General features: G+C 45.4%; 1 protein-coding gene across 2 annotated transcripts in view; it reads left to right on the plus strand.

Moving 5' to 3' along the window:
* Rnf144b (ring finger protein 144B) overlaps positions 1-18,021 on the plus strand; it is a 136,746-nt gene that overhangs the window by 23,514 nt on the left and 95,211 nt on the right. The window contains exon 1 of one of the 2 annotated variants that reach the window (XM_013349148.1): positions 11,767-11,777. The exons of the other annotated variant lie outside the window; for it this stretch is intronic. The gene's annotated coding sequence lies outside the window, so the exon portion shown is untranslated. Of the gene's footprint in view, positions 1-11,766; positions 11,778-18,021 lie in introns of those variants that run through there. 2 annotated transcript variants of the gene reach the window in all.

Consider the following 18,021-nt stretch of genomic DNA (forward strand, 5'->3'; position numbering starts at 1 on the left):
TCTCTCTCTCTCTTTTTTTTTTTTTACTATCTCCATTTTTTTTAAAAACCACCTTCCCATGAGATTTGTTATCATTGTCTAAACGTGCCTTACTTACCCTGATTTCCAAGACCTTGGGGAAAACACAACACACTCTGCATTCTTCCCTTTTTGATGGAAGCGCGTGGCTTCACTGATGGTTGGTTGCACCAGCAAATGCTTTAGGATGCGTCATCTGCAGTCAGCTTGGAAGGAAGGGTCAGGTGGCAAAGCTGTTAGACTCCAATGTGCCCTAATAGTGCAAATGGCATCGCCGGTGTCTCGCTTTGACTTTTTGACTTCTGTCTTGTCAGAGTCAAAAATAGCGTGTTCAGGGACCTTGAAGCTGTGCCACAGTGCTCGTGATGGCTTTCATTTCCGCAGTTTTACCACTCCGGGTTTTCATCCTGACCCTTGATGGAAGGGAAGATGCAGAGATCTGACTGAGGACGGACCAGACTGGAGGGCAAAGCTTTACTCTGCAGCCCTCTCTCTGACAGGAGCTTGCCCGAGGCCTCCCAAGCCACTTCCTGTCAAGGACTGAAAAGTCAGCACGGTCACCCAGAACTAGAAGCAGTGGAGGCTGTAAGGTCAAAGTCTTGCTTGGTTACCCCCAAAGAGAAACTTGTATTCCTGGGACAATTGCCTTCTGATAATTCATTCATTTGGAGCTAGGTACACTTGCCCTGCTCTGTCTTTGTTGGGACTGGGGGTGGGGGTCTTCAGTATTTTGTTAGCTGGGTTTTCCTACCTCATCTCTCTCAGAGACTCTAGAAACTGGCTTTATCCGACATTCTGGCCCCGGGAACTTCTGGCTGTCAGTGTGGTTTTCTTTTTGATGGAGCTGCTTCTTTGGAAGACTCTCTAAAGGCAAACAGCTAACTCAGACAAGCGTTTGTCTGCTTGGCTTTATGACAGGTGACTGATGGTGACCAAATAGCTCAGAACAATTTCTGTCTTAACCTTTAAGGGCTCAGAGAACCCTCTTGGGAATGAAGACTTAAACCCAGGTAGTCTGGAGAACAGCGCACATTCTGTTTGACACACGCCCTCTGGGTTGCGAGACTCCCACAAAGCATAGTGGGGCCCCAAGTGCTGTCTGCTGACCAGCCGTGTATCTGCTGCTGTAGTTGCCACACAGCTCAGGCCGGTCATTGGTCGTTGTCTTTGCAGGGCAGGAAAAGATGTCCTGCTCAGTGAAGGTGGGAGGAGCACTTCCTGGTGAGCTCTTTCTCTGGGGTCCATTCTGCTCCAGCATCTGGTTGATTTTCTAGGGCTGGGAGACGGTGTGTGCACCGGGAACGTTCTGGGAAGGGCAAGCTTAAGAGGCGGCTCTCTAGACGCTTGCATCTGCCTAGCTCTGGTGTCTAGGCACAAAAGGAAGTCTTGTAAATGTAAACCCGCATCTCTAGTCCTTCTGTCATTGTGTGGACTCTAGGAAGACAAAGATGTAAGGGGGCATGGCTAAGTGGAGAACTGGATCCAAGCTGCTTCCCTTGCTTGAATAAAGAACAGTTGGAAGCTCGGTGTTTAAAAGTGCATGACTTTAATCCCAGCACTTGGAAGGCAGGGGCAGGAAGATCTCTATGAGTTTGAGGACAGTGTGGACTATAGAGGGAGTTCCAGACATCCAAGGCTACATAGAGACACCTTGTCTCAAAAAACAAACAAATTATATATGTGTGTGTGTTTGTGTGTATGTGTGTACATTTTTACATTCAAAGAAGCCTGAAAATAGAAATCTACTCAGTTATACTGAGTTTTTGTACTTTGTTTTATTTCAAAGGGAAATAAAAGTAAATGTAGGTTTTTGTTTTTTTTTAAAGGTTTACTTATTTAATATACACTGGTGTTTTGCCTGTATACATCTGCATGAGGTTGTCAGATCCCCTAGAACTGGAGTTACAGACAGTTGTGAGCTGCCATGTGGGTGCCGTGTACTCTCGAAGAACAGCCGGAGCGCTTAACTGCTGAGCCATCTCTCCAGCCCAGACATAAGTTTTAAGGAAGCAGAGATGTGAGTAGTATTACTCATTTTACATCGCTGAGATAGTTTCAATTTTTCACTTTCATCTGAAACTTAACAGTAATGATAGTTTCAGTGCACTTATCTCAAGGAATAAATATTACCTACTATGAGCATAAACAGTATTCAGTCACAAGAATCCTTACTGAGCATAAAGCCCCACAGACAGAAGTGCTCCATGTTCAATGCTTTGAGAATCTGGGAGCGGTGACCTTAGCGCCGTCACAGGACTTCTGATTACCCATCCTTCCTGACTGTAGTGCTCGGCCAGTCCAATGTAGAGCCTTGCTGGCGAAGGTGATTCTGTGTCTCCAGGTTTTAGTGACTCTGTGGAATGCACCAGCCCCAGGGAGCAGGCAATGCACTAAGAGCCCTCTGTCGGCTTGTAAACCACAACCCAAGGGTGGGGGCTCCCAAGAGAGGCATGAGAAGCATGTGGGGTGAGGGATTTTAATGAGCCCTCTGTGCCACCAGGCTTGCAGCATTCAACAGAGCCCAGCCAGCTACTGTCACTACTTGGGTGGCTTAATTGCTGAGTGTGAAAACAGCCGGCTGCAGTCAGAGAGGGGGGGGGGGTCTCCCCCAAATGTATGATCTGGCAGTATGAATGCTGTGTACACTTTTCATGACCATCCTCAGTAGAACCCATGCTATCCGACAGTCTTTGCTATGTGGCTTTTGAAATAAGTACTATTGTTCTCTTGATTATTGTTGTTATCGTCTTCTACAACAGATGATACTATTGAGAAAGTTCAAATAGCGGTTGTCTTTCAGCCAGCAACCCCGGAGCCTGATGCTCATCGCCCAGCACAGCACTCGGCCCCCGAGTTCTACCCTGACAATCCTTAGCATTTAAAGGAGGTGTAGATGTTTTCCGTTCACACACGGGGTTGTCCACAACACACTTAAGTGTCTGTCTAACACACCCTGAGAGGTTGTTGACAATAATAGGTTTGACATTTGGGAGGGGAGAAGAAAAGAGCACATCAAAGTAAAAGTCAATTTAAGAGCAAGGGAACAGCTATTCTTCCCTAAGTGTTCTATTTACTCTTGTCTGCCAAGCTTGGAGGGCAGGGGCAAGCCACTTCTTCCAGCTGCTGCTAAGTGTCACTCATGTGGAGCCCCTGATCCCTTTCCATTTTCAGAACAAGAATAGGACTAATTATAGCATGCCCAAATATATGTACTCAGAGGCAGCATTCTCTTCCCCATCCTGGGCAGTGGGGACAGAAGATGGAATTTTGTCACTTAGGAGGAGCATTTTCCATATTGGATGCGAAACCGAAACCTCGAATGTTTTAAAACACACTTAAAACAATCCAATTTGTATATGGTTCAAATATCTTAATAATAACAGAAGGTTGCGTTTATTTGTGTGTGAGTCCACGTACCGGTTCCTACCATGGTGTGCCTGTGGAGGAGGATAACTTTTGGGGGTCACTTCTCAGGCTATTAGGTTTGGTGGTAGGTGGCATTGCCAACCAAGTCATCTAGCTAGCTGTGACAGTTCATTTTATTCGTTAATTTGACTCCATTTCTGGAAAGAAAGCCTCTGACTAGGTTGGCCTGTGGGCAGGGGTGGGGTTATCTTGCTTGTTTAATTGAGGTGTCTAGTGGAGGTAGAGGAAGAGACCTGGTTGGTCATCCTCATCAACTTAGACCATGAAGCCCAATATGGACAAGTTCAACAGAACCACCATATACAGGCTACCCATGCTTTAAAAAAAGGTGGAAAGACGCTCCAGCTATGGGTAGAGCCCCTCCACAACTGGGATCCAGGACTGTAATAATGGGGACAGTGAACTGTGCACAAGTGTTGCTCTCTGATTCGGATCATGATGCAACGTGAAGAGCCACTTTAGGGTTCTTCTGCCCACCATGATGGACGATAACTGTAATTATCACCTTTCCTCTAAGTTGCTTTCGTCAAAGTATTTGGTTTAATTTTAGGTGCATTTGTATTTTGTGTGCATGGGTGGTGGACACCATTTGTATGTCTGGTGCCCTTAGAGGTCAGAGGAGGGTGATGGAGCCCCTGAAATTGGAGTTCCCAAATGCAAATGGAGCAAATAAATGCAAAATTTGCTTTTAAACTTATTTGGTATACATGTTGTGTGTGTGTGTGCGTGTGTGTGTGTGTGAAAGAGAGAGAGGAGAGAGAGAGCACTAGTGTATGTGTGTAAGAGAGACAGAGGGAGGGAGAGAGAGCACTTGTATGTGTGTGTGTGTGTGAAAGAGAGAGAGAGAGAGAGAAAGTACCTGTGGGTATATGTGTGTAAAAGAGACGGAGGGAGGGAGAGCACTTGTGTATGTGCGTGCGTGTGTGTGTGGAGAGAGAGAGAGAGAGAGAGAGAGAGAGAGAGAGAGAGAGAGAGAGAGAACAGTCACATGCACACATGTGGAGGTATGAAGTTAATCGCAGCCATTGATTCTTTCTTTCCATCTTGTGGATTACAAGGATAAGATATATCGCTAGTTCAAACACGCACCACACACTCACCCTAATAGAGCCCAGGGCCCTGCGCATGTAGACAGATCCTCTCAATAAGTTGCCCAGCCTGACCTTGTACTTGCTTTGCAGTCCAGTTTTGAAATTAAACTACAGTCCCTTGTCATTGACTCTCATGCTTTTGAAGGAATCGGATTTTTGCTCGTCTCTCTAATTCCCTTACCCTCTGTTGCACCCCACTGAAAAGTTTCCGCACCCCGATAAGTCTCTCTGCCGACGTAATAATCCAAATCAGACCAAATCAAGCCATGTTAGAAAAAGCCCAGGTTTAATGGATACCAACGCTCCCAGGAGGCCTTCCAGCCTCCCAGACAGTAGACGGGGAAGGAAGAAGAAGAACAACAACAAAAAATCATGTGTTTTTTTCTGGGGGGGGGGGAGTTTAAATATCCTTGTGGGAGTGGTCTTGAGCATCTCTGGGGAGGGGTGTTCGTTTGGTGGGCTTTCTCAGGGGTGGAGTCTGGACTGGGCAACTTCCAGGGGACGGGGCTTGGAATGGAACTGCCACCCAAACATTCCAGACTCTTTGGGTATATGTGTGCCAGGGACTGGGGTGAAGCCTTAACCCAAACACTCACCACTGGTCACACTGGGGAACTCGACATCACTAAGTGTATGTGTGAAGGGCAGATGCTGCCTCTCCCTCTTTTTCAGAGGGTTGTGTTTAATTCTGTGTGAGTTTATCTTTAACTACTTTTCCAGACAGGCTTTTTTTCTGAGCACTTTACCTAGAGTTCTGTTGTCTTTACTACCTCCATAGTCATTAGTTAGTATACTCACATATTGTCACTGATCAAAGAAAGAAAGAACGAATAAATGAGAAGATATTTCCCCCTCCCCCTCTTCTCATACTTTTGCTCTAGGCCTTAGTTTATTCATTTATTCAAAGTAATATTTCTTACATAACTTCTGATTATTAAGCAGCATGTCTAAGCCAACGAAGCAATACTTAAGAGTATGAGGAAGAAAATAAAAGACCACAGGAGCTCTACAACCCGGAGAAAGTTAGAACTAACAAGCTATTTTGCTGACACAATCACAAAAATCATATATAACAATGGGGTACTATATGGTTGTTTAATAAGAGTATGTATTATGTTTAAATCAGGCTAAATATGGACTTGGTCATTTATCATTTCTTTTTTTAACGATTTATTTAGTTTTTATCTATGTGTTTGTGTCTGTATGTGTGTATGCGCACATGTGTGGAGGTGCCTGGGGAGGCCAGGAAAGGGCATTGCATCCCCTGGAACTGGAGTCATGAGTAGTCAAGAGTTGCCTGATGTGGGTGCTGGGAGCTGAACCCAGGTCCTCTGTAAGAGCAGGAAGTGTTCTTAACCTCTGAGCCATCTCCCCATCCTCCACCGGTGGTTTCTTCACAGCTCTTTGAGGCATGGCGAACACAACTGTTATGTGTGGTCACTCAGGCGCAATACCATCCCAGAGCATCTTATTCTCTCCCTTAGCAGCCGCTATCACTTGTTCCTTGCTCAAGATTTTCAGTGTAGGAAAACTATGAAACCACACAAAGTTTATACTGAAGACAAGTGCGGCTTACGCCTAGATTATCACGTACCAGTCCTTCTGGCTGACGTCTTTCCATTTTGCCACACACTGGTATCTTGATTTTTTTTTTTTTTTACCCCTTCTTTATCCCCTTCGTTCCACTTCTACAGCATCTTTTTTTTTTTAAAGATTTATTTATTTATTAAGCATACAATGTACTGCTGGCAAGGAAGGCACCAGGCACCAGGTCTCATTACAGATGGTTGTGAGCTACCATGTGGTTGCTGGGAATTGAACTCGGGACCTCTGGAAGAGCAGCCAGTGCTCTTCCCCTCTGAGCCATCTCTCCAGCCCAAATGGCTATTCTTTTAAGACAGGGTGAGACTGGACTGTTTTATTATTCATGGAACTCACTGAAGAGTTTTGAAAGCTGACTCTCATTTTAAAAAGCAGTTGAGAGCAGTATTTGTCTTTTCCAAACGTAAAAAGTAAGTGGCTGCTCCCTCCAAAGGCTTTTGATGAGTGGAGTCTGCATCTCTGAGAGGCTTCACCTCCTCCTGGCGTTGACTAGTCTTCCCTGATTTTGTGCTAAGCTGATCCTCCCTGGCACAGTCCGCATTTATCTCTGGTAGAAGTAAGTAACTGTCATTCTTGTCTTTGATTGCCAGCGTTGCAGAGGGAGCATCTGGGGAAGCTAACAGCTGCACTTGCTGTTTCTACGGCTTATGAAGATCCACCCAGGATGTGCCCCTGGGGATGCTTTTCATTTTTGTCAGGGGAAGGGGCAGGGAGGACTGTAGGGTTGATAAGTAAAGACTAGGCGAGAAATTCTTCTCCAGATTGTTAACAGATCGTGATACCTAGAGGGAAGCGTGCCTTCCGGCTGCTCCTTGACCGCTCATCTGCCTGACTTTGGGGTGCAGAGTGCAGCTGCAGACAGGGCTGTGGATGGTCAAGCAATAGCAGCATGCTTCTAAAACAGTCAGGCAAGTGTGGGTGCATGCATGTGTTTGCATTTCATGCGTATAGATGTGTGTGTGTGTACGTGTGTGCATGTACGTGTGTGTACGTGTATATGTGTGTACGTGTGTGTATGTACATGTGTATATGTACATGTGTGCACGTGTGTGTATGTACGTGTGTGTTTGTACATGTGTGTGTACGTGTGTGTATGTACATGTGTGTATGTGTACGCGTATATGTATGTACGTGTGTGTACGTGTATATGTGTGTACGTGTGTGTATGTACGTGTGTGTACGTGTGTGTGTACGTGTGTGTGTACGTGTGTGTACGTGTGTGTATGTACGTGTGTGTATGTACGTGTGTGTATGTACGTGTGTGTGTACGTGTGTGTACGTGTGTGTGTGTATGTACGTGTGTGTGTGTATACTTTTTTTGTTGTTGTTTTTCTGAGACAGGGTTTCTTTGTGTTGCGCTGGCTGTCCTGGAACTCACTCTATAGACCAGGTTGGCCTTGAACTCACGGAGATCTACGGCCTCTGCCTCCAGAGTGCTGGGATTAAAGGTGTGCGCCACCACCGCCCAGCTTCTTGATAGTTTTTTTTTACAATCCTATATAGGTGTATATTTATGACTATTGCACTCTTGTAGAGCCTGAAAATTACTACCAGCCAAGAACAACAACAAAAATCCAGTGGAAACCCTTGCATTTTCTCTGTTTAGAAAGGCAAACATTTGGGCTGTGAGTGAATTCTTCACTGCCTTGAAATGCTGATGTGCACAGCTGACCCCTGTTTCTAGCTGTTTCTGTGCCCCTTGACTGATGAATAAACAACCATGCTGTTTGATAATCACTCTAGACTCAGAAGCCCTTGTTAGAGTTTAATTGGGCCAATTTCATGGATTTCTTCAAAATCAATTCCAGCCCCAAACTTAAATTGTATTCAAGTCTTTACATCATACTTTTGACATAATAATAAGTTGTTTTCTGGGAATCTAATCCCAACACCCCCAAGGCAGAGGCATTCAGATCTCTGTGAGTTCAAGGACAACCTGGTTTACAAAGTGAGTTCCAGGACAACCAGGGCTATATAGAAAGACCCTGTGTCAAACAACTAAACAAAAGATAAAATAAATAAGTAATAATAAATAAAATAAAAGCTGTTTTTCTTGGCTGACCCAGCTTCCAAGCCTCTCACGGCTGACCTTTGACCACTGTTCATTTTGTTGGCTAACAGGTTCGTGCCTCTGGCCTCTCCCAGGCTCCTACAGTCACACAAACACATAATTAAATAAGATAATCTTAAAACAAATAAAATAAATAAAACAAGATTAAACACATTAATTTAATAAGATAGCATCTTTATTTTAGACACCTGTTCTACGATTTTTTTTCATGTTTCCCAAACAGTTTTTATTTTTCATTGCATGAGCAAATACTTTATAGGTTTGAACTGAGTCAGGCATGGTGGCATGTGTTTATAATTCTAGCACACCGGAAGCTGATCCCGGATGAAAGAGAGATTGAGTCCAGCATGGCTGTTTAGTAAGATCCCATCACAAACAAACAAACAAACCAACCCACAGAAAACAAAGCAACCTCCCCCAAAGTTGAACTACTGCACTAAAGCTGATTTACCACACCCTCAGATGTTTCATCTTAAATGAACTTGACTTCCAAAAACATCACCATGATTTGTGAATGAGAGGAGAAGCCTCAACTCATTGTTGGAATTAATTGATCTCCAGATGAAGCTTTGATAATGTATCGAGCACACTGGGAACAGCAAACTGTTTATATATGTCTTCTGATTTTACTGCAAACATATTAGCATTTGCTCCGTTTTTTTATTTTTATTTTTTATGTAAGCACAATACCTTGAAACAAGAGATTGGCAAAGTTGTAGCTGAAGGCCCACCAAGTGGGTCTGAGCGTTGTGTAAGCACACGCTTGCAGCTGCACGCTAGCAGCCACAGACTTCAAGGACGGGGTTCTCAAAATAGGGACTCATTTGTTTATGTGAACGATCATGCTCCTTCAGCATATCTGTGGTTCTGAGCTTTCACGTGGCTATTGATGGCCCTTTGTCTGCCCGCCTGCATATGGCTGCTGGTCTGGGGTGGGTTGCAAATGCCGACACGTTGTGCCTTTTCACGTTTGGCATCAACGTTGTTGTGAGTCAGAAGTTCAGATCTTAGTGTTTGAACTAGGATGTACTTCACGTTTGAACTCATTGCTACTGAGAAGATTTATTGTAGAATACATATCGTCTCCAAATGATCACAGAACTGAAAGATTTGGGGTTTGAGGTTACTGTGGACACTGAGAAGGATTTTATTTGTGGAAGGCGGGGGGGGGGGTAAGAAATTTATTAGAACTGTTAACCCTATAGACAAGCGGAAAGACATCAGTATGGAAGGGGCTAAGTGAAGAGATCCCGTTGGTCTCAGAGGAAGGGGGAGGTTTTATTCTATGCCATGTAACCCAACCACGCCTTTAGCACGTGAGCCTTTTGGTAACCTCATTCAAATCTAACAGGGATGTAGATTGGTGTCCATATTCTCCAAGAAAGCATTCTCAACCTCTTCCCGTGGATATATCGGAACTTTCTGTGACTTCCCAAGGACCCTGCCAGCCTCCAGTGCTGCCTCGGAGGTTCTATGTACCGTGTCAGGCTAAGCATAGACCACGCCATGCATTAGCTGCTAAATGTCAGTGATGGGGGGTAGCAGGCACGAGGCACACTCTCCCTGCCACCGGCGTTGTCTCTGGACTTGGTATAGGCCTTGGAATCCCTTGTATGACTGTTCACCTCCTTCCGTCCTTCCCTCCCTTCCTTCCTGGTGAGCGAGTGGCTTGATGTCCTTAAAATATTACTTCCAGCCGGGCGGTGGTGGCGCACGCCTTTAATCCCAGCACTCGGGAGGCAGAGGCAGGCGGATCTCTGTGAGTTCGAGACCAGTCTGGTCTACAGAGCTAGTTCCAGGACAGGCTCCAAAGCCACAGAGAAACCCTGTCTTGAAAAACCAAAAAAAAAAATATTACTTCCACTGTGTGTGAACGGTTAGGGAAAGTAGAACCGGTTATTATCACTTTTCAGATTTATTTCCATGCTAAAGGGACATCTCTGCTCACTGTTCCTGTGTCCCACGCAATGCTACACAGATCCAAGATGGAATCAAAACATAAAGGAGAAGGCTAGTAAATGAACCCAGGCTTACTTTTCTGCAACTCTTAGTAGTGATTTTCCATTAAAGTAACACACACACACACACATACACACACGCACGCGCACGCGCGCGCGCGCGCACGAGGATTCTCCAGGGCCCCAAAACCCTAGTCAAGGATGACATCCTTGTGCGCTTTTTTACACAGGAACACTAGAGGGCGCTGTAGACTATAGTTAAGAATCCTGCTTGGCTTTTACATACTGCAGCGAGCGCTTACTGTGCCAGGTGACTGTTGCCCTTCTACGTTGTTTACAGAAGTTTCTTAAGTCCAAATCGAGTAGCTTTGCTCTGTCTAGCACACAACAAATTCAAAGCAAACGTCGTGGTGTCCTCTTCCTCTCACGCTGAGTGGAAGCTGTAATCCTACTGCCTCTTCACTTTGTGTCTGTTTAATCTTCAGAAGTGCCTGAGGTTAGACATGGCTGTGGTCTGTCTTCATTAGCTGGTGTGTTTGTTGTTTGTTGCGCGGCGGAGGTTTAATACAATTTGAACTGGCGATTAACACATTGATACTGCCCCAAGCCCAGGTGGGACCGTTTTTTTGCTCATTGTAAGGTGATAAACATGTAAGTTGTTACGGGAGCTAATTCACCTTTAGGAAATTGTATGGCGCTGTCCGTGTGGAGCCTCTGGGACTTGGGCAAAACTTAGCACCTTCCTGGGTCTGTTTCTTAGCAAAGTGGTTAGAGAATATTGAATTTTCTTTAGGCCAGAGATTCTGTACTGTTGATTCTTCATTTTTCTTAGTCCTCAGTAGGTGCCACATACAGAAAAGATCTCCAAGAAGTCTGGGAAACTGGGTCTGTTGTTATTTTACACTAGAAGTAGATACCTTTTGGCCAACAGCTTGGAAAATATTCATATAGACACTGCCGCCCAACCTCAGATTTTTTTTCAAAAGAGAGGCCCTAATTAGTCCAGATCTGAAATTAAGTCTCACCAGGCTATCCTGACAGTACCAGAACATCCGAGGCAAACATTTCCATAATAGATTTTAGACCCGTCTGCTCTCGTATAATTGAGGCCAGACTTCCGTGGTCTGGTGTTTGGTAGACTATTGTTGCTATGCAGTTCGTAATCCCTGAAGAATGCGTTGGTGCGCTTGACTGGGTCAACCTCTGAAGTAAATGTTTTTGTTGAGTGTGTGGCCTTTACATGAGAAAAAGAAATTGCCAGCAAAAATTCATGGGTCAATGGAGTTCTATAACTCCTGCCTTAAATACTGTAATTTCTATTGTATATAGAACCTAGATTTAAGACTATATTGTAGTAGGTATGGAGTGAAGCGGGTGTATTTAGATTTGTGTGTAGATCACAAAACTATAAAGGGGGATTGTGTGAACTGAGCCTTGAGAGAAGCCGGGAAGGGTAGAGTAGTAGGGGGTGTGGCTGACCCAGCAGTGAGCCTGATGGGTCAGGATGATGGAAAACTGGTCCCGGAGCACGTAGAGGACAGAGAGGAATCCCAAATGAAGAGCCAGTCCCTCCGTTCCTCAGCCCTGTCCTGAGGACCTCGTCTGTGCCAGGTGCTGTCGCGGTGGGTGGAATGGGAAAGTTTCTTTAAGAACTCGTGGGTGAAACAGTTGAGTGGAACCAGTCTAAAGTCATAAATCCTGGCCATGAGAGCCCCAGGGTTCAGACTATGAACATTAGTCAAGTAGAATTTGGGGGCTCAAAGCAGCAGGAGTTCGATGAGAACTGAGGCAGGACAGGCTGGGCAGGAGGTCCAAAGGATGCCACAGCTTCTCTTTCTAGGCCCCTTACCTCATTTGCAATAGGTAGGGGTGTTATCGCAGCAATAGATTAAAAATTAAAAACAAAACCAACTAAGCTTCCTTGTAGCCTTCTCCCTTATAAAATTTTACTTATGGTTATATGTGTGTGTGTGTGTGTGTTGTATGAATGTGCGTGTGTGGGTGTCCCACCAAGTGTGTAGAAGTCAGAGGGCAATTATGTGGCATTCTGTCCATTCTTGTTTATGTCAGCTCCAGGGACTGGACTCAGGTTGCCGGGTTTACGTAAACCATAAGCATCTTTACCCCCTGAGCCATCTCGGCGATTGAGCCATTTCCTCGACGTCCCTTGGGACAAAGGTTCCACATTTGATTACTTCCTCTGCAGGTCAGCAAGGTGATGGGGCAACAGGAAGACAGCCCTCCAACCCAAACCTAGAACCCTCCCCCATTCCATAGTGCTCAGAAATGCAGAGTGGAGATAGGTATAATTTAGCAGTGGGAGCACAAGGGGTGGGGGTCAGAGAGATTATTTGCACCTGAGTGTGGATTAGAACATTCAGCTCTTCCAGCCCCACAGCAGCAGAGTTAAGGAAGTAGGAATCATGGAGCTGGAGTGGAGAGTAAAGAACAGATGGGCTGGAGACACAGTTCAGTGGTAGAATGCTACCCCACCGTGGGTGAAGCCTAGGTTCCAGTGTTGGTACTGACAGGAAGGAGGTAGACAAGGCATTGGAGGAGGGGCGGGGACAGGAGGATGCTGGAGCCCAGACAGGGCTGGCACAGATGTCACTTGAGCCCCAGGACCTAAGAAAGGGAAGGCAAAGGAGTGAGCTTTGTTCTGGCTGCTCTTCCACAGCACCAGGTGGGACCACCCAGAAGCTGTCCCTAGCCCACCTGGGGTTTGGAAGGGAATGGTGCCAGCTAGGTTTCACACAGCTTCTCTTTCGCAGACCTAGAAGAAGTTTCCAAGAACTGAGCACAGAGAGACACACTGACTTCGTGCAGTTTATGCTCCGCTGGGCTGGGAATGGCTATGGCTGGGGCTCTAAATGTCTGCGGGCTGGATTTCCAGTTATTTAACTTTCACGGCCAAAGGGCCTCGGGCATCTCGTCAGCAGTGGGCTGGTCGGGGAGAGAGCGAGCACTGAGGAGATTCTGTGGAGTCGACGGGAAGCAGGTTTCTAGGTCCAGGCTGTCGACCTGATTCTGGGTTACATTTTCAGTGCAGCTGACCTAATTCTGCACTGCTTTCATCCAATGACTTGATGGGTTTTTAAATCCCAGTCTGATGAGTGGATTACCTTCACTGCTTACATTTTTCCCCCCTGTATCTCAGCTTCCAGTCCTCCCCCACGTTGTGCGCACACTAGAAAATTCACTCTTCCGGCAGGGTGTGGTTGTCGGCTTCCTAGGTGAGTGGTGGTATCACTGTTGGTTTTAGAAGCATCCTGGTCTGGTGTATCATTGATGGGTCACTGTGCTTTCTCAAGGCTTTAAGGAGTAGCGCTGTTGCTGTCGCCACTTAATGTTTAGTGTGCTGCTGAAATCTATACCTTCATCGATTTCCTGGGGTAGTTAAGTATGCGTCTCCAGCCCAAAAGCAAAATTGCCTTGGCTGTTTAGCCCTCACTGTTACAAGGAATTGTGGGTGTGATTTTGACTGTGTGTGTGTGTGTGTTTGGAACTCATTAAATGTAAATAAACACACTTAGGATTGTCATTATTGATATTAGACAGGGATTCATTATGTATCTCTGGCAGTCCTGGAAGTTATAATGTAGCTCAGGCTGGCCTCAAACTCCTGGAGATCCACCACCACACTTGGTTGGTTTGGAAACTTTGTTCCCGGTGCTGTTTCTTTTACAAAAGAAGATACAAGGAATATTATAATTTTAAGAAATGTGCAAATATAAAATTTTTTACTTCCTTTTCCTTTCTTAAAGAGAAAAAGACTTCAGTGGATAATGGAGAAAGTAATTTATGTTTTGGTCTCAGCCCTTAACGGGAGTCAGTTTCTCTGAGCTCATCATTGTGGCGGTACCTTCCACTGATCCCTTTTTAAACTCAGGTGAAAACAAAGGTTCTTCTCCTGGTGTGTCCAAAACAATAATTTAGTCTGTTCGGAACTTTTAATAAATGACTACATAGCCACCTTCTCTTTCCCCCTACAAACACAATTTGATAGAGCTCTCTTTAAAAGCAAGAAAATTGTGCCATGCTCAGAGATTGTCGCCAGGCACCTAGACTCATTAAAACTGCTGCACAGTTTCCCCGTGATGAAGGAAAATGGGCTTATTCGCAGCTTGGCTAAACTACAGAAGAATATAGTCTAGTTTTTTCCTTCGTGTGCCTGTGGCTACCTTATAACTCAGCCGTCTGCAGCAAAGGATAGAGCATGTGCTGTGTGACCGTGAGGCAGGCTCCTTGGTCTTTTCCCCGGGGAGAAGCGGATCTGAACACCAGATGGATTTAAGAAAGTTTTTATTTATTTGCTTATTAAATTTAAGTGCTGACAGAGAAAAATAGTCTCTGAGAGAGCCGTCTTTTGTAATTTTTAAAAATTATTTATTTATTTTAAGACAGGGTCTCACATTGTCTAGGCTGGCCTTGAATTTGCTAAGCAGCCAATCTCATGACCTTGGCTCCTAATCCTCCGACCCCTGCTGCCTAAATGCTGGGGTTATAGACCTGAGCTGCTTGTCACGCTCAGCTTTTCTTGCTTGGTTTGTTTGATGACATTATTTATTTGTGTGTGCTCATCTGGCCATCATGACCCAGGTGTGCAGGCTAGAGGAAACTTGTAGGAGTCAGTTTTCCTTCTGTGATGTGGGTCCTGGGGATTGAATTTAGGTCAGCAGACTTGACAGCAAATGCCTCTGCCTGCTGAGCCATCTCACAGGCCACGATTCTTGTTTGAAATACAGGATCTCCCCATGTATCCCTGACTGGCCTAGAACTCGCTGGCCTCCAGTCTGTGGTGATCCCGATCCTATTGCTTCTGGTGAGGGCTACCTCACTCCTTTTCTGGGTGGAGAGGGCAAGCCTTTTGGATATTTTCCTTGGTGGTCAGTTCAAGATCTGTACTCCTGTGTTACAGTTAACCACAACAGATTTTGCAAATGGGTGGTAACCTGATAGCGGGAGGGAGGGGTGTGAAGTGTGGAGTCAGGGCTCTGGGGTCAAAGCAGCTCCAGGAGCCTTCCAGATGGCAGTCAGTGGCTTAGGGCTGGTACTGATGGGGGGGGGGGGGAATTAGGTGACCACAGTACGATATTCCTTTTTGTGAGAAGTGGGTGAGAAACCAGGCAGGGGAAGCCAGGGCTGAGCTGGCCGTCCTTGACTTCAGCGGTTCGGTGTGTCTTTGTTTTCATACAGTTCTTTTCCGCTCCCCAGGTTTCTTTCCCATTTTTGTTTCATACAAACGTATTTTGTTAATGTGCTAATACTTGGATGCCCTCTGAGCTTTGGAAAGGCATTTTGTTTGGGTTCGGTCCATCGAGTGCATTTAACTCCGCTGCGTGTCAGTCAGGAGTTCCTGGAGCAGAATGAAGCATGCGCACATGTTAAATTCTCTTCCTTTCCTTTCTCTCCCAGCTGTAGAGTTAACTTCCTTGTCTACGTGAGAGGTCGAGGGCCTGGGAAGCTGGGACTCCCCAGACCACACGCAGCTCTATTGGAGATTCAAGTCCTGCAAATCAAACACTCCCCTCTCCCTGCTCCACACACACTTTCCTGAATGTCTCCAACCATTGCTTTAGGATTCGGCAAAAGCTTGTTGGTGTGGGTTTTATGGTCTAAGCAGTTGTGAGAAGGAAATTTAGCACAACCGAGACGGAATGTAGTTATGCCAATACACAAAGTTTTGTTAAACAGACAAACAAGAGCCAGGTAAGGCAATGCACCGCTGTAATCCTAGCACTTGGAAGGTGGACACAGCAGAATCAAGAGTTCAAGGCCAGCCTGAGCTACAGAGTATGCATGAGGCTAGCCTGGGTTACCTGAAACCCCATTTCAAAAGAAAAACATACAACTAAATAAAAATTTTAAAAAATGGAAAAGTAAGACAAAGAAGACAAATAATAGACCAAGGAAAGTCTGGTCTACATAGATGATTTATGAAAAAGAGACCTGGGGTAGTGATTAATTAAGATAGAACTCTTCCCCGGGCAGTGTGGTGCACGCCTTTAATCCCAGCACTTGGGAGGCAGAGGCAGGTTGATCTCCCTGAGTTTAGGGCCAGTTTGGTCTACAAAGCAAGTTCCAGGGAGGCCAGAGCTGTTACACAGAAAAACCCTGTCTTGGCTCCTGTCACTGCAGACAGACAAGGTGGCATCACTTGCTAGCAAATCTCAGTTTCCCATAGGCTTCCATTGGAACTGCTGTTCTCTGGGACGTGAATGGCCGTGTGGTTCTTCTTCTGTGCAATGCTAGGGAAGGGGAAGTCAAACATTAGTTGAGGAGTCATACTTGGTATCCTGGGTTTCCCTGCGAGAGACTGAGACTTGTCATTAGCCTGTCGATAAGAGGCTCTCTTTATTTTTAGTCTCTATTAATGAGTAGATTTGATCTTCTAAAAAACCAATTAATTTTGTTTTCTGTGAAATGAGTGTTGGCCTGCCTGTATGTTTGGGTACCACGTGTGTGCCTGATGCCCTTGGAGGCCAGCAGAGGGGTTTGGATGGCCTGGGGCTAGGCTTGTAGTTTGCTGTGAGCCAGCTGACTGCTGGGGATGCTGGAAATGGGACTCTGATCTTCTGCAAGAGCAGCAAGTTGCACTGTTGCATCTCTCCAGCCATTGGTAGATTTCCTTTGGTGACTGTCAGTATCTTTTTTGAGAAATCAGACTACATTTTCCCTTCAATAGTGAGTCAAGTAACAGTGATAATATAGCAGGGAAAATAGATTTATGGTCTGCTTTTTTGGTGTTATTTTTTGAAACAGTATCTCCCATAGTTCAGGCTGACCTCAGGTTGGCTGTATTGTCAAGGATGGCCTTAAAGTCCTCCTGCCTGTACCTCCTACCTGCTGGGATTACAGACATGCACCACCAAGCCCAGTTCTAGGAACTGATTTTTTTTTTTTTTTTTTGGTTTTCGAGACAGGGTTTCTCTGTGGCTTTGGAGCCTGTCCTGGAACTAGCTCTGTAGACCAGGCTGGTCTCGAACTCACAGAGATCCGCCTGTCTCTGCCTCCCGAGTGCTGGGATTAAAGGCATGCTCCACCATCGCCCGGCTAGGAACTGATTTTTATAGTCACATTTTTTTTTTTTATATAGTCGCTGCAGCTGTTCATTCGATTGTATTTGAAGAGGAGGTTTCTTTGGTTGCTAATGTGGAGAGGGACCTTATTTCAGATGCACATGCTTCTGTCTGCTGTGGTTCTTTGCTTTCCTTCCGGCGAGTCTGTGTTTATTTTATTCTGGAATTTCCTCAACACCCTTTATTGGCCATGGCCCACCAAAGGTGGGAAGGTAGAGGTGTCTGCCCCCCGGTAGACACAAGTAGGGGTGCAGTGAGTATATAATTTTGCAGCAATAATAAAGCCAGCTGAGACCGATCTGCAGCTTTTTCTCAGCATGTCCTCCTTACTCTACACAAACCTCATTTGTGAAACTCTTCCCTGAAGAGAGTGCATTGGCTTCAACTCTAAATGAGTGCAGTGGTTACTATTGAGTTTTAATGTATACATTTAATCTACAAAATACAATGTGTTACTCAGTATTTTGTATTATTCTTTAACAAGTGTTATTTCTCTGCAGAAATTAAATCAGAGTACTCAAGTCTTCTTCCCTCCCTTCCTTTTACCATCCCTCCCTCCCTCCCTCCCTTCCTCTCTTAATCAAGTTTATTTTATTTTATGGTCTGGAAATTGAGCCTAGTGCTTCATGTATCCTCGGGAAGCTCTACCACAGGTCTGTGGCCCCAGCTTAAGGGTTATTCTTAAATGTAAGACAAGCAACAGTTCTTTACAATTACAGAGCTAACTTCCTCCTCCTTCCTCAGAGTCCCGAATGCTGGGTTATAGGTTTGGGCCA

The sequence above is a fragment of the Microtus ochrogaster genome, chromosome 16 (genome assembly GCF_000317375.1).
Source record: "Microtus ochrogaster isolate Prairie Vole_2 chromosome 16, MicOch1.0, whole genome shotgun sequence".
Taxonomy (NCBI): domain Eukaryota; kingdom Metazoa; phylum Chordata; class Mammalia; order Rodentia; family Cricetidae; genus Microtus; species Microtus ochrogaster.